This window comes from Apium graveolens, chromosome 10, assembly GCF_009905375.1.
Source record: "Apium graveolens cultivar Ventura chromosome 10, ASM990537v1, whole genome shotgun sequence".
Classification (NCBI taxonomy): Eukaryota; Viridiplantae; Streptophyta; class Magnoliopsida; order Apiales; family Apiaceae; genus Apium; species Apium graveolens.
Window position 1 is genome coordinate 202,926,090 of NC_133656.1, and position 17,670 is coordinate 202,943,759.

Consider the following 17,670-nt stretch of genomic DNA (forward strand, 5'->3'; position numbering starts at 1 on the left):
CATCAGTTTTCAACGGTACTCTCAATCGGAGTCGTAGTGATCTAAGCCATTGACCCCCTCAACTACTAACTTTTACTTTCACTAGTAGTTATATTACAAACTACAAATTTATGAAATAATATGATACAAATTTAAATATGTCACCTGATACATGATGCTCTACTATTATTAATTAATTTATAAACAATAACTACAGTGACTTTTGGGATACATCCATACATTTCGATTAACAATTTAGTAGTCCCTCTGTCTCTAAAAATATATCTCCTATTTGTGTCCATGTTTGTCAATGCACATTTTTTATTGTTAATATCTTTAATTTTGTATTAATATTAAATATAAAAACTTGATTGTATTAAAGTACTAATAAATATGAATTCAACAAGATCAGTCATGACTATATTTGATTTTATAGATTAGACGTAAATTAATGGTCAATCACTTAACATGAATAGTGTCGAAAGTCAAAATAGGAAACTTATTACGAGACGGAGAGAGTATCTTTTAAAATTTCGATTAATAAGTACAAATTGTATATTGATTTTATTCAACACACTTGTTAGTGGATAACGCACCTAAAAAGGCCAATTTTTCATAAATTAATCACAATCATTTGTAAAACCTCTATAATATTAAGTCCAAAGTTAATAACTTTACAAACAATCATACACTTAAAAATCTTTTGAATTTCAGATCTGATCAAGTGTGACATTATATAGCACTCATTGTTCTGATAATAGTGTGTGCGTATCCCACTTTAAGAAGAATACAAATTACCGAAGAGGATTTTAATTTAGAAAATGTTTTTGGATGTCAAATTTATAAGAATCAAAGTCCAGTGGCCCATGATATGTCCATTGACAACTGGCTGGGCTGGCCCATCGGAAATTACAATAACCCCTAGATATTTCAGTAATAATTAGGTAAAGGCGTATCACACTAGTATTGATCAAGTGCGTGCCTATGCGTGACTAGGATACTGTAATACGAGTATTTAAGCATGTATCCGTTATGTTTAAAACCGTTTACGTCAGCGTGGGAATTTATGTCACTCTATTCATATTACGAGTATTTAAGCATGTATCCGTTATGTTTAAAACCGTTTACGTCAGCGTGGAAATTTACTTCACTCTATTCATATTTACTGTTTTTTTGGAGTATTAAATGTTGGTATTTCAAGTTATCTACCAGTCAAATTGTAAGTACACAAAATACTTTTTACTCGATACTTTTTATTCTTAAAATTTCACCTATTTACAACAAATTTATGCGAACTGATAATTTACGAACCATCGCATTTTACGGACGAGCGCACGTGTCAATGAAGCATGCTTTCTGTGCCAAGTTCACATGCTTGCTTTAGACATGCATGATCTGAAGTTTTTTTCTTTAACCAGTACATAGGACATGTCAGTGGTCTATAAACAAGCAACCTTCCACCATGCAATCATGCATCAGGTGAAATAAATTGTGATACGTACATAGAATTTATCATTATCAAGTAGAATGTCCAAGACCTGGGCAGATTGTAAGATTCCAAGTAGGATCTGAAAGTTTTCACCAATGAGCAGAGAGTAATACAGATAGGCATCGAATCAAATCAATCACAATTTCTATTGCATTCTTGTTGTTGTCCTACAACAACAATATGTAATTCTTTCAATTTATAATGACTACAGCTTTATCGTACCATGGCACATGAGTGGTGATTGATATATTCCGGCTGCTTGGTTCCCTGCTCCAGCAACAAGGCTGGTTCACATATGGTCACTTCTTCCTGACTGCTAACCCGTCTGCATCACACCGCAGTTAAGATGCTCATTGGATTTTTCGTAATAGCTGATATGCTATTAATCAAAGAGCTGTGGCACTCGTTTCCAACCAACACGTTTTACTTGTTTCCCCATTCTAGCTTGTAGCTTATACCCTGTGAAAAGCACGGCTTATTTAATAAATAGTTAACTACTAACCTTTAAAATTAATATATATATATATACATTAATTTCGGTCTTGAACTCTGGGAGCAGGACTTGTTAAATCATTAAAACGATTAAAAATATATATACATAAATCAGATCAAATTTTTCCCTCAGGATGCTGGAACTGGGAAAAAGATAAAGCAGCATATTTACATATTGCACAAGGATTTTCTCAACCAAGATGTTTAAAATTTGATAAACAGAGATACCACAGGATATATATAATTATGAAAATTTAACTCTACATGGTGACATCCATATGAGCACAATCCCCCCCCCCCCCTGTATCACAGCATATAGTCACTCGAGTAACTAAACATATATGAACATCTACAGCCTATTTTCTACAGCTCCGGCACCAGAAAGCACATTGGACCATTCGTCCAGCTTATGCAAATCTCCTATTTTCAGCCTCGGCTACAATTACAAGCAACTCAACTCGTCAATCATCCACTGATCTCCTTTTGATATGGACAACGAGATCCGCAACTAATCCAGTAGCTGCAAGGGGCATACAAGGGCTTCGTTTCATGATGGTATTTCACTTTGATCAATCCTAGTTTCAATTAGAACAGCAAACAATTAGTCAGAAGCTTACCTTTATAGTTGGCTGTATCTAATTTTTTTTATAGACCTGTTCTCTTTTTATAGATAAAATTTATGACTCATTAAAAAACAGTCAGGATGGCCGAGTGATCTAAGGCGCTTGGTGAAGGTCCAAGTCCCCTGGGGCGTGGGTTCGTATCCCACTCCTGACATTTTTTTTTCTTTTATGCTACAAACGATTTTACTGACAAAATAATAACCCGTGCAAATATGAAAATGGTCACATTTTTATCAAAAAAAATCATCAATCTTCCATGAGTTATAATTGTATTAAGATTATATATATTAAACACATGTATTATTCACCACACATAACTTCTCAATTTTTGACTCCTAATTTTACAACTAAGAGGCAAATATTTACAACTTAAATTACACTTTACTAACAAAAGTCAGGATAGCCGAGTGGTCTAAGGCTCCTGGTTTAGGGCCAGGCGCCCCAGGTCCCCCGGGGCGTGGGTTTGAAGCCCCCTCCTGAGTTTAACACTGTGTATTACTCACCTAAAAATACATTGATGACCATAACTATACAATATGGATTACCATGGGTTTTACTGATAGGTTTATAATACATGGACATATACATTAATTTAAATTTTTAAGTTTTCTATTTTTTTAAAACAAAAAAGCACAAATTTATAGTTAATATTATCCTTTGTTAACAACAGTCAGATGGGAGGACCAGGTGCCGCGGCCCGTGAGTTTGAATCCTACTTTTAACACATCTGATTTTTTTTATTACAAGTACTACAACAGATGATTTTCTTGACAAAATTACAGCAAGTGCAATACAGGAGAACATATACATGTATATACCAACTGAAGAAAGTGGAGAAGACGATGAAGCTTTTTTCACAAGTACTACAAACGATTTTAGTGAAAAAAATATATTCCGTTCAATACATGAGAATATATATGTATTATGTACATACCAAAGGAAGAAAGTGGAGAAGGAGAGTGGATTGTCAAAAAGGAGCAGTCAGCATTATTTATATCAGAAGGATACACACACGCGTGTATGCCTGGCTATATGTACATATGTGATATGTCTGGACATATATACTATGATGTGATACAGAAGTCTCCACCTACTGTCCAACTTCTGTAAATTCATATTTGACTTGATAAAAGTCGCTACAACAATCACTGCCCATAATTACTAAATATTTTTATAGACCTGTTCTTTTCTTTTATAGCTAAAATTTAAACATTGTTAACAACAGTCAGGATGGCCGAGTGGTCTAAGGCGCTTGGTTAAGGTCCAAGTCCCCTGGGGCGTGGGTTCGAATCCCACTCCTGACACTTTTTTTTTCCTTTTATGCTACCAATGATTTCACTTACAAAATAATAACCAGCACAAACATGAAATATAAACAATTTTCTAAATTAGAAATCTTCCATGAGCTATAATTGTATTAAGATTATATATACATTAAATACATTTAATATTCACCACACATTATTTCTAATTTTTTTACTTTTTCTACTTTTATAACTTAATAGAAAATATTTATACCTAAAATTACAATTTGTTAACAACAGTCAGGATGGCCGAGTGGTCTAAGGCGCCTGGTTCAGGTCCAGGTCCCCCGGGGCGTGGGTTCGAATCCCACTCCTGACAGTTTTTTTACAGGTACTACAAAAGATTTCAGTGACAAAAAATATAACCCTTGCAATACATGAGAATGTATACATGCATATACCCAAGGAAGAAAGTGCAGAAGATGGATGGCAAACCTGTGTCCTGGGGTGGAGAAAGAGAGGAGAGTGCCATTAAGGAAGAAGAGTGGTCATAGTAACTCCTGAATGCACGGGATATAATCTAGTTTTAATCTGTTTACAGACACTTATCTACTTATTTTATTTATTTACAGGTACCACCAACAATTTTATTGACAAAATTATAACCTGTGCAATACATGCAAATTACATTCATCTTACAAACAAAATAATTTAATAATTTAAGAAAAGTTATACTTTATTAAGGATTTTTCACGTACATGATAATAATTGTCAATAATATAACCCCAAATACTACGATTCTTCATTCTTAACCTCTACTTTAATAAATCAATCACTGATTTCAAGATTATTTTTCAATTACTTTCACCAGAGGTATCACAATCAAAAGCTTCATCCATGCCAACAATCTCCACAATTGCTTTGCAGGACTCCTTTACATGGAAGTGCATACATGTTTATATACAAAAGGAGAAAGTGGAGAAGAATCTAACGTGGACAACCAAGGTGGAGACACGCCAACTGAGGTAGAGAAGGAGAGGGGAAGAAGAGCACACAACATGGAAAACTTAACGATTCTATGCCTATATGTACATGTGTGAACATATATTCTACATTTCTACGATACCGAAGACTCCACCTTACTACCACCATGTACTGTCCAATCTATTCCAAGTTCGTATTTGACTTGCAAAAAGTTAATAATACTATCACTACACATATTTTATATACTTTTATAAACTATAATAATATCACTACACATAATTTATATACTTTTATAAACTTTTTTTCCTTCAGGAGTTAAAAAGTAAAAAATTTATACTTAAAAATTAAACTTTGGTAACAACAGTCAGGATGGCCGAGTGGTCTAAGGCGTCTGGCTCAAGTCCAGTTCCCCCGGGGCGTGGGTTCGAATCCCACTCCTGACAACTTCTTTTTCTCTTTTATACTACCAGCGATTTTATTGTCAAAACCCATTCAAATGCGAAACAAAAACATATACATCTATTTAAAAAAAAATTATTAACATTACAGGAATTATAATTGTATTGAAGTTACATATATATTAAACACAAGAACCAAAAGACTTGAATTAGAATGGATGTATCTTGTGATGCTGACATGATAAAAGCAGCCTTCAGCATAGAATTGTATACATGTTTATATACAAAAGAAGGAAGTGGTGACGACGATGATAGTAAACCTGGCGTGGCCAGGCGGAGATGGAGAGGGGTGTGTCGAAAGGGAATAAGAGTACCGGCTCTTGATGTACATCAGAGGATACACACACGATACAGAAGAATTGAGGAAGCTAGATGTGCATGTGTGAACATATACTTCAATACAAAATACTCCACCTTACTGCCACCACTTGCCAATTCATATTCGACTTGATCAAAGTTTTTACTGCTATCACAATACCACGACACATATTTTCTAAATTTGTTATGGAATTCTTTTATATTTATAACTAAAAGAAAAAACTTAATAGTAGAAAATCTTACTTTGTTAACAAAAAACAGTCAGAATGGCCCGAGCGGTCTAAGCCGTCTTGCTTAAGTCAAGTTCTTATGGGGCGTGGGTTCAAATCTCACTTCTGACACTTTTGTTTGTTTTTTTACAGGTACTACATACGATTTGATTCACAAAATTCGAACTCCGATGGAGAGGAGTGTGTCAAAAGGGAATAAGAGCACTGGCTCGTGACGTACATCAGAAGGATACACACACGATACATAAAGATTGAGGATGCTAGATTTGCATGTGTGAACATATACTTCAATACAAAAGACTCCACCTTACTGCCACCACTTGTCGGTTCATATTCAACTTGATCAAAGTTTTTACTGCTATCACAATATCACTACACATATTTTCTAAATTTGTTATGGAATCCTTCTATTTTAATAACTTAAAGTAGAAAATCATACTTTGTTAACAACAATCAGGACGGCCGAGAGGTCCAAGGCGTCTTGCTTAAGTCAAGTTCATACGGGACGTGGGTTCGAACCCCACTTTTAACACTTTTGTTTTTTTAACAGGTACTCGTACTACAAATGATTTTATTCACAAAATTCTAACTCATGCAATACTTGAGAATATAAACTATCTTATATATACACATGAAGATACAAAAGGAAGAAAGTGGTGAAGATGATGACAGTAAGCCTGGGTTAACTAAGGTGGCCAAGTAGATGGGAGTGTCAAAAGGAAGAAGAGCACTAACTGAGTTACACACACGACACAGAAGAATTGATTACGCTGAACCTGTACATACATATGTGTGAACATATTTATAGTACGAAGACTCCACATACTGTCCAACTTATTATAAGTTCATATTGACTTGACAAAAGTTAATACTACAAGTACTACCAGTAATTTCGACTTTTTTTATTTTTTTCCTTATAAAATAGTTAAGAAAATATACTTGTTAACAACAGTCAGAATGGCCGAGTGGTCCAAGGCGTCTGGTTTAGGTCCAGTTCCTTCGGGGCGTGGGTTCGAATCCCACTTCTGACACTTTTTCTTTTTTTAAAGGTACTTCAAACAATTTTGCTCGAAACACATGAGAATATATATACTAACTACAATATATACATACATTTATACTATATTATTAAAGCCCAAACATTAAAAGTTTGGAATCGGTACCTTCTTTTTGTACTCAGGCTTTATTACATAGTTTTGTGTCAATTGGGCCCAAAATAGATAATAAACACATTTTTAGGGCCCTAATTATTTTTAAAAATCTTATATAAGGGTTACTATTTATAACTTATTGCTACGGACAGTGGCGGACGCAGAATATAATTTTAGGGGGGTCTGGAAAAAAAATTGTTTTTGCGACTTTTGAGTTTAAAGTCTCATCTTAGTTAATTTATGGGAAAAGTTGAAAAAATATTGCGGATTTTTTTTAAATTTCCAGATGTTAAATTGATAATTTGCGTACATCCAAATTAACATATAGTTCTCTACTTCAACTGTATACAATTCTACCAGAATAAAACACACACCAATTTGCACAATTAAAAGACGGGGAAAAAAGTAAAAACAAAGAAAAAGACAAGAAAAAAGAATGCGAAAACCGAAAGCAAATATAAAAATCGAAGAGGCCCTCATCAGCCACCAACCTACACAACAAAAAAAACAAATGAAGCAAGCAGAGGGTCGAACCTTAATCTCCAGCAACAAACCATAACTGAAAACCATTTACACTAGAGACATTTTCCATTCATTAAACATACTACACAGCTTATATTGGAGAACTCAGGGGGGCCAAGGACCCCTCTGGACCCCCCCCTAAATCCGCCTCTGGCTACGGACCTAACTATTTTATAAACCAACTTGAAGTAGACCACATTTAACTATTTTTTATAAACGTCTCTAAGACCTACTTCATAGTAAACCTATTTCAACCTATTTTAAGGGTTTAATTCATTTAGAAATTTATTATAATTAAAATATTCATAACAAAAATTAAAAAAAAAAAAAACCTTTGCATGATATGTGATATAATCCAGTATATGTATATTCTCTTTTATACTACCACAGATTTTATTGTCAAATTTATAACCCATTCAAACCCGAAAATGTATACATCTATTTAAAAAGAAACCCGAAAATGTATACATCTATTTAAAAAGAAATTATGAACATTGCAGGGATTATAATTGTATTAAGGTTATGTATATATTAAACACAAGAACCAAAAGACTTGAATTAGAATGATGTATCTTGTGATGCTAACATGAACAAAGCAGCCTTCAGCATCCCCAACAACACAAAAAGAACAGGCATGTTTTTAGAATCTGAGCTGTTCTCTCCGTTTTATCTTAAGCACTAGAAAGAACAACCAAAGGACAACCCGCCACCAATTCAATTCTCCGATCCACGGCCATCCTCAGCATCTCTCTCTGAGCTGTTCTCTCCGTTTTACAAAAGTCAGGATGGCCGAGTGGTCAAAGGCGCTTGGTTAAGGTCCAAGTCCCCGGGGGTATGGGTTTGAATCCCACTCCTGACACTTCTATATATTTTTTTCTTTTAGACTACCAACGATTTTACTGACAAAATAATATCCCATGTAAACATTAAAATATATCATTAATCTTCCGATATATATATACTAGCCTAAAACCCGTTGCACGGATTTTTTTTAATATTATATGATTTTAAAATTTAATTTGAAGTGAAAATTTTAAGCTCTGAAATTTATTTATCAGAAATTTTTAATGACATGATTTGATATTTTAAATATACACGTGTAAAAGTTAGTGATATTTTAGTTTTAAAAAAACAACACCTAAAAAATATAGTTTTATTGATATTTATGGGTGTGTCAATAAAAGATAATTATGTTTTAATTAAAAGGTAGCTCAAATCTATACGAATTATCTTTAATTTGGTATATGACAAAATCCAACTAATTTTATTCAGATTTATTTTAGTTTAATTTGTTCAAGCCAGGATTAATTGTAAAAAAATTATGTACTAATGGTAAAATAAATTATGCACAAATGGTAAAAAAAAATATGTTAACCCGGATAAAAGTACATATTATTTTAGTTATTATTTTAGTTGGTCTAATTATTTCTTATCTTAATTTTGATTTATCATTAATCATTTGTATAATTTTTTTAGTCCGGATGAATAACATATATTCATTTATTTTAGTCCGATGCAATTTTGCTGACTAAAGGAACCATCTCTATTTTCGATTTATTAAAATAGTATGGATATCCTTAATTATATAAACCCAAATATTGTACACACGGGTCTACTATCAACCTTTTAATATTTTGAGGTCAGATCATAATATCCCACTCTTGTAAGTCTACATTATATTTACCAACGAATTAGGTAAACTTCAATTTTATTTTAACACAAAGAAATAATGTAAGAATTATCTTTATTTTGAATTTAATTTTAGTTTTAGCGTAGATCAATAATACATATTATTTTGTTTTAGCCCCAAGTCTATTATATCAACCCCGTTATATCAACCGGCTAATTACATTTACTTCGTTTTTAATTTTATTTTAACTCCGGGTGAATTTATTTTGTTTTAAATGGAATAGATAATATATTTTGTTTTAGCGTGATGACATTATATCGATCAATGTATTACGTTTCAAATTCTATTCTTGTTTTAACCCAGTTCATAAAATATTTTTTAGCCAGATTGGTGATATTTATAATTTTATTTTAGCATTAGCTAGCAAATCTTGGTTTTAGCATCATGCCAGTTAAATCAACCAAATTCAGCTATACATTAGTTTTTTGTTTCATTTTATTTTAGTTCGGGGTAAATATAATTTTGTTTTAGCCTGATGACATTTTATCAGCTAAACGAATTTCTTTTCAAATTTTTTATTTTATTTTTGCCCGTTTATTATTTTGTTTTAGCCTGATGACATTATATCAATCAAATGAATTTCTTTTCAAATTTTTATTAGTCATTATTATTTTATTTTAGTCTGAGGCTGCAATCTCAACTAACTGTATGTAGTTTATTTTTGTTTTTTATTTAAGATTGGATTAATAGTATAATTTTGTTTAACCCGGCCCAGGATAATATTATATATTATTTTGTTTAAATCAAACCATTCGACATATTATAATTCTATTTGTATTTATATAATTCTAGTGTGAATATTCATCTATTTATAAGAGTGTTTTATTTTAAATCCTAATATAATTACGATGACCAAACCGACTATCAACCAAACTTTCATTGTTACGTCCTAAATATAATAGTGTATATATATATATATATATTAAACACATGTATTATTCACCATGCATAATTTTTAAGTTTTTGACCTTTTTTAATATTATAACTAAGACAAAAAATATAGCTAAAATTACACGTTAACAACGGTCAGGACGGCCGAGTGGTCTAAGGCGCCTGGTTCAGGTCCAGGTCCCCGGGTTCGAATCCCACTCCTGACAATTTCTTTATCTCTTTAACAATACCAATAATTTTTTGACAGATTAATAACCCCTGCAAACATGAAAATATATTAAAAAAATATTTTGAAAAAATCATGACATTCCATGAATTATTATCGTATTAAGGTTATATATAAATATATATTAAACACATATATTGCTCACCTAAAAGTACATTGATGACCATCACTATACAATACTGATTACCAACAATTTTACCGATAGGAATATAAGTTATAACATTATTTTGTAACTAAAAAGAAAACAATTATTTATAGTTAGAATTATAAGTTGTTACTTGTTAACAATTAGAATGGCCGACTGACCAACACGCTAGGCTTGTGACCAGGCCTGTGTGTCGTGAGTTCACATCTTACATTCCCACTTCCGACACTTATATGTTTTACAGGGTACTACAACAGACTATAACATTTGATTTTATTGACAAAACTACAGCCTGTGCAATAGAGGAGAATAAATACATGTATATACCAAAGGAAGAAAGTGGAGAAGACGATGAAGTTTTTTCACAGGTAATGCAAACGATTTTACTCACAAAAATATAACCCGTCCAGTATATGAGATATATACATGTATATACCAAAGGAACAAAGTGGAGAAGATGATGGTAAGCATGGGGTAGAGAAGGAGAGTGGAGTGTCAAAAAGGAAGAGGAGTGGTGATGCATTATGTATATCAGAAGGATACACACACGCACGATACAGAAGAACTAATGACGCTATGTCTCCTGTACAAATGTCTGAACATCTATACTGTTATGTGATACAGAAGACTCCACATATTGTCCGAATTATTATAAGTTCATATTTGACTCGACAAAAGTCAACACTGCAGTTACTGCCCATCATTTGTTAATTTTTTTATAGCTAAAATTAATACTTTGTTAACAACAGTCAGGATGGCCGAGTGGTCTAAGGCGCTTGGTTAAGGTCCAAGTCCTCTGGGGCGTGGGTTTGAATCCCACTCCTGACACTTATATTTTTCCGGTTAATGCTACCAACGATTTTACTGACAAAAAAATAACCCGTGCAAACATGAAAATATACATTTTTTATAACGGAAAAAGGCTTATTTTTTATAACGAGGGTAAGGCTGATTAAGTTTTGGTCCTCTAACGAGGATGTGGCTTCAAATCTCACTACGAAAAGTTCTTTTCCTAGAGTAGCAAGAAACAATAGACTTACTTCTCTTCATAGTTTGTTTAGCTATCCACTTGCCCCAAGGTGTAGGAACAGTTGACAGTTTCTTGCATACAGTAGCTAACTTCTTCAATTTTTCACCTGTACTGCAACACAATAATAGTTCAACTAATAATACAGACCTATAAACGTATCAAGGCAGAAATCAAACAATAGCTGGAAAAATATAAGTACTATCAAAGGAAACAAGGAGAATCTATAAGGTATCACACAATATTATATGTATCGGATTGAGATTACATCTAATATTGACAGTTTATTTTTGTGCAAGTAGAAACTCTCTAAAAGCAATAACATAAATGGAAGAACCTAGAATAAGATCCAGATAAACAGATCGGTTCGGGAGCCCAACTTATTTTAAATTCATAATTGACTTGACCAAAGTTTTTACCACTAACACCCCATAAAATTTCTAGATTTTTGACTCTTTTATATATAACTAAAAGGAAAATATTTTATAGTTAAAAGTTATACTTTGTTAACAACCGTCAAAGGCAGAGTGGTCCAAGGCGCTTGGCGTAGGACCAGGTCCTGCGGGTCGTGGGTTTGAATCCCACTTCTTACAGTTCTTTATCTTTACTGGTACAAGAAACTTTTTTATTGACAAAACTATTATGTGCAATACATAATCCTGATAAAGTTATTCCAAGTTCATATTTGACTTGAAAAAAGTTCATACATGTATTTCAAATTTTTATTATAATATAAATATGTGTACATGTTTCTATACAAAAGGAATGAGGTGAGAAAAAACGATGTTAGTGAACATAGTGTGAACAGGGTGGAGAAGAAAAGGAGTGTGTCGAAAGGGAAAAAGAGCACTGGTTGGTGATGTACATCAGAACGATACACAGTATCACACCATGACCAAAGTTTTTACTACTATCACAGTATCAATACATATATTATTTAAATCTTTTATGGACTTCTATTATTATAACTAAAAGTAAAAAATTATAGTAAAAACTACTTTGTTAACAACAGTCAGAATGGCCGAGCGGTCTAAGTCGTCCGGCTTAAGTCCGGTTCCTACGGGGCGTGGGTTCGAATCCCACTTCTGACACTTCTTTTTGTTCTTTTTACAGGTACTACAATTGATTACATTGGCAAAATTACAACCCCAAGGAAGAAAAACACTAACTTATATATATCAGAGGATACAGTTACTCACCAAAATATTACTTACAGGTACCACCACAAAATTTCATAGCAAAATTATAACTCGTGCAGAACTTTTTATTTTAATAAATTAGGAAAAGTAATACTTCACTAAGGATTGTTCACGTGCATGATAATAATAATCTTCAATATATATAACAAAAAAATAGGATTCTTCATTCTTAACTTCTTCTTTAATAATTCAGTCTTTAATAAATCAAGAATAATGCTAGGGGTACCAAAATTGGTCCCAAAATAACTCCCAAAATGACACATGGCTAATTATGATTTGTAGGCGCATATTAATGCATGATGAACCCATCATTTTATAAAAATTATTACCAAGCAAATCTTGCCACTTGTCATTTGGTACCTATTTTGGGACAGATTTTTGGGACCTCTATCATTTCTCATAAATCAATCACTGGTTTCTAGATTACTTTTCAATTGCTTTCCAACGAGTCATTGCCAGAGGTATTGCAATCAAAAAATTTCTTAGCAAAATTATAACTCGTGCAGAACTTTCTATTTTAATAAATTAGGAAAAGTAATACTTCACTAAGGATTGTTCACGTGCATGATAATAATAATCTTCAATATATATAACAAAAAAATAGGATTCTTCATTCTTAACTTCTTCTTTAATAATTCAGTCTTTAATAAATCAAGAATAATGCTAGGGGTACCAAAATTGGTCCCAAAATAACTCCCAAAATGACACATGGCTAATTATGATTTGTAGGCGCATATTAATGCATGATGAACCCATCATTTTGTAAAAATTATTACCAAGCAAATCTTGCCATTTGTCATTTGGTACCTATTTTGGGACAGATTTTTGGGACCTCTATCATTTCTCATAAATCAATCACTGGTTTCTAGATTACTTTTCAATTGCTTTCCAACGAGTCATTGCCAGAGGTATTGCAATCAAAAGCCTCGTTCATACCAAAAATCTCCACAATTGGTTTGAAAGACTCATCAAAATGGAATCGCATATATGTTTATACAGGAGAAAGTGGAGAAGATCCTATGTTGGCACCCAAGGTAAAGAACCTTTCTAATGCATATTCAGTCGGACCTACACCAAATGAGGCAGAGAAGAAGAGGGGAAGAAAAGCACTGTTTGGTGATGTACATCACAAGAAAACACACATACGACATGGAAGAATTGATGGTTCGAATCCCACTCCTGACAACTTCTTTTTCTCTTTTATACTACCATAGTTTTATTGACAAAATTATAACCGATTCAAACATAAAAACATATTACCAACGGTTTTATTGATAGAAATTTATAACCATGCAATACATGGACATATATAAATTATTTTAAATTTTTAATATAACAATTATATTCTGGTGTGTAAAAAAGGTCAAGGGGAATTGTCATATATACATTATTTTAAATTTTTAATATAACAATTATATTCTGTTGTGCAAAAAGGTCAAGGGGAATTGTCAAAAAGGGTATTGGTGCTGACACAAATCAAACAGCACACGCATATGATAAGAAGACTTGTAAATGCAATGTATGTATTTAAGTCAATTTATTCACGTAGGCTTTTAGCTGAATTTAAAAAGGAAGGAGGCATTTATTTCAATAACTTAATTGAGTTTGCTATTAACTTGACAAAACTTAATATTACTCTCACCGCAGGTAGTTTCAAAATTTCCTCTTTGTCACCTGCTATTCTTATGACTTCAAAATAATACTTACAGTCCATTAATAAGTAACAATTAGCAATAGTCAGGATGACTGAGTGGGGCAAGGCGCCTGATTGAAGCTTTGGTACTCTATCGAGAGTGAACTAAGGTGGACAAATATATGGGAGTGTTAAAAAGGATGAAGAGCACTGACTTATGTATATCAGAAGGATATAGCTACACACACACACGATACAGAAGAAGGATATAACTTACGTACATATGTGTGAACATATATATAGTACGGAGACTCCACATATTGTCCAACTTATTATAAATTCATATTGACTTGACCAAAGTTAATACCACAAGTACTACCAGACACCAGTTATTTCAAAAAAAAATTAAAGACTTATTTCTTCTTATAAAGTTTATTAACAACAGTCGGAATGGCCGAGTGGTCCAAGGCGTCTGGCTTAGGTCCAGTTCCTTCGGGGCCTGGGTTCGAATCCCACTTCTGACACTTCTTTTTTAAATTCAATGGTACTTCAGACGATTCTGCTGGCAACACACGAGAATAGATTACTAACTAAATATACTTCTAGCTATCTAACAACAAAAAAAGAAAAGACATATTTTATATAATCTGAGATGTGCTCTACCCCTCCCTCTCTTGTTTTCTTAAGCAAATAGTAACACTTAGTAGAAAGAACATCCAGGGGACAAACCGTATAGAGAGAGGACGTCTTAAAACAATAATAACAGCATGCTACCAAAAAAACATGACAATACTGAAAATCAGGCCATCATACAGCCACATCATTTTAGAACTTAGATGCGAAAATAATATTTGTTCAGTAAACAATAAGTAGAAGCACACTTACTTACAAGCATGATGCTCGCGGGCCCCCACCACTACATCCTTAGCTTAGCTGTACTCAGAAAGCTCAGATTTCCAGAAATCCGCCAAGCTCCATTCTGCAAGCAAGAAAAGTTACATCTTTATAGACGGCACGTTGTCATCAGTCTACAAATATAATCAACGCGTATATGCATACCAATCAGAAACACACTAATTAAACATAACCTGGACATACAGAAAGGTTGGTAGCATCTCATATTCAGTACAGTATTCTAAAACTCATCCAAACTTTCTCCCGATTTAAAGATACTTCTACACTAAAGAACATACTTAAAAATTGAGATAAAGACAATGAATCAATGAAAAGCCCCCAATTAAAAAATAATCGATTTTATTGATCTACAATTACCACTTCATCAATCATCATCAGCATTTACAAAAAAATTAAGAGGAAATCACAATTGAATCCCATACTATTTAACACTAATAAACAAATAATACATATAACATGAGGCTACAATCAACACAACAATGATAAAAAATAGCAAATTCAAAAACAAAACAACTTAAAAAATTAAACCCACAACAAAAGACATCCTAAAATCAAGATTATAATGAACCCAAATGAATCTTTAACCATAAAGTTCTCACCTTTACCCCAAAATTACTCAAATATAAATGTTTTCATGCGTGTAAGTATAGAATGATATATACAGACACTCCCATATGAATCTTTAACCATAAAGTTCTCACCTTTTCCACCAAATGCTTAAAATGTAAGTGTTGCATTAGTGCATGTATAGATTGACATATACATACACTGAAAATAGAATAATGGGTAAAAGAAAGTTGAGATTTTTAACAAGATGAGTGAGGATTTTGACAAGATGGAGTTTTTACTATATTCTGGGCTCTAGTCTACAGAGTGTTCTGTATAAACAATGTGCGAAAATTTCGGGACACCAGACGGCCAGACCCATTTTCAGTTCGGGCATCTCAAAATAAAATATTTTCTTATTTTTTCATGTAAATACTAAATATATATTGTACAAAAAAATTGGTTAAAATGCTGGTCTAAGGTCTAAGAATGAAGCGTATGTTCAATAAGAAAAAACATATCTTATATATCTAGTTTAAAAAAAAAAAGCATTTCAACTTAAAAAATAAATATGTCAAATACCTTGTCTAAAATAGTGTATTTCAAATATTCGGTTATCTGAATAATAGTTTTGACCAAATATTTCAAATTTAATATGTTTTTTTACTAAATTGTACATATATAAGAAAGATGATAATATACAAAGGGTTAAACCTTATTCTATACATAACATAGAAACACCTATCTAAACACAATAGGTATAAGCTAATTAAGCATCGAAAGCAAAAGGAGGGGAGACCCCTGCAGACAATCAACGATGTCACTAACCTAACTAATTAAGACACTAATTAAGACATAAGCCAGGCCTATTACTTTGTCTAGAAATCCAAACAGTACTTAGCGCTAACATCTACAAGGATTGTATCGAGCATACTTTAATGACTGAAAATGCATGCCTTTATTCTTACGCCAAACAAAGTAAGTGAAAATCTGAACAACAAGTAAAGCAATGCTTCGTTTTTTACCATCCGTAATGTTCCGTAAGTCCGAGTGAACTCAAGCCAAGTGTTGCCAGCAGAGATTCCCAACCTTGATTTAATCTTGGAGAATATATAGCTACTATAAGTGCATTGTATGAATAGATGTGAATCAGTTTCTCTATCGCCAATACACAAATAACAATGTTGTGATACAGTCATACCAAACCGTGTCATACAAACCAAAGTTAGCAACCTTACATGACATAGCAGCCAACTATGATTTGCATATCTAACAATTTTACATTTCTGCCAAGCTGCTTTAAACCAAGAAATTTCATGCCCTTGATGCCTTACACTCTCCCAGATGTGCCATGATTTAATTTTCCTCGGCTTTAGCCCATCCCAAAAAATATCATTCCTAGAATTAAGATCAAAATTAGGATAATTAAACATTGTCAACCAGTGATTAAGAGTTGTGTCAACATGGCAATGTCTTTGATTGGGTCTACAAGGCACCATATCCCAGTGGTAATGAGGTTACTAATTTTAGCATCCACATCGATACCATGTTGTCTTATAATATGGGAATGCAAATGTTAAGCGAGACAAGTGCGCCTTCACCAAGGATTAAATCAAAGGGAGATGTTTTTCACCATTACCAACCTTGTAGGTAATGAATTGCAAAGCCACAAACCGAAGTCTAAAAACCTTTTTCCAAATCTACGAGCAATCAGTAGGCATCTTTAACGTAAATTATTATTTTTTTAATTGCATTTCACAAATACGCATATGAAATTAAAAATTCTCTTAAACCCTTGAAGTAGCATACTACATTATCGGAGAAGCTTCCATTTTAAATTGTCACGCACCAAAATATTCATGATAAAGAAATGGCGTCCTAATTATTCTTTTGATACGTCTTTGGAAA

At 32.8% G+C, this 17,670-nt stretch overlaps 1 long non-coding RNA gene and 8 other non-coding genes across 9 annotated transcripts; 8 read left to right on the forward strand and 1 right to left on the reverse strand.

Annotated features, from left to right (window-relative positions):
* Positions 1 to 1,991: 1,991 nt before the first annotated feature.
* LOC141690268 (uncharacterized) lies at positions 1,992 to 16,158 on the reverse strand. Its single transcript, XR_012562705.1, has 4 exons — positions 15,918 to 16,158; positions 15,187 to 15,280; positions 11,483 to 11,583; positions 1,992 to 2,535 (listed from the first exon to the last, which is right to left on the reverse strand). It is a non-coding gene; the product is annotated as an uncharacterized LOC141690268 (long non-coding RNA).
* On the forward strand, positions 3,808 to 3,887 carry TRNAL-AAG (transfer RNA leucine (anticodon AAG)). The gene has a single exon. It is a non-coding gene; the product is annotated as a tRNA-Leu (tRNA).
* TRNAL-CAG (transfer RNA leucine (anticodon CAG)) lies at positions 4,127 to 4,206 on the forward strand. The gene has a single exon. It is a non-coding gene; the product is annotated as a tRNA-Leu (tRNA).
* TRNAL-CAA (transfer RNA leucine (anticodon CAA)) lies at positions 5,175 to 5,254 on the forward strand. The gene has a single exon. It is a non-coding gene; the product is annotated as a tRNA-Leu (tRNA).
* On the forward strand, positions 6,769 to 6,848 carry TRNAL-UAG (transfer RNA leucine (anticodon UAG)). The gene has a single exon. It is a non-coding gene; the product is annotated as a tRNA-Leu (tRNA).
* TRNAL-AAG (transfer RNA leucine (anticodon AAG)) lies at positions 8,270 to 8,349 on the forward strand. Its single transcript has one exon. It is a non-coding gene; the product is annotated as a tRNA-Leu (tRNA).
* TRNAL-AAG (transfer RNA leucine (anticodon AAG)) lies at positions 11,191 to 11,270 on the forward strand. The gene has a single exon. It is a non-coding gene; the product is annotated as a tRNA-Leu (tRNA).
* TRNAL-UAA (transfer RNA leucine (anticodon UAA)) lies at positions 12,481 to 12,560 on the forward strand. Its single transcript has one exon. It is a non-coding gene; the product is annotated as a tRNA-Leu (tRNA).
* On the forward strand, positions 14,746 to 14,825 carry TRNAL-UAG (transfer RNA leucine (anticodon UAG)). Its single transcript has one exon. It is a non-coding gene; the product is annotated as a tRNA-Leu (tRNA).
* Positions 16,159 to 17,670: the final 1,512 nt, after the last annotated feature.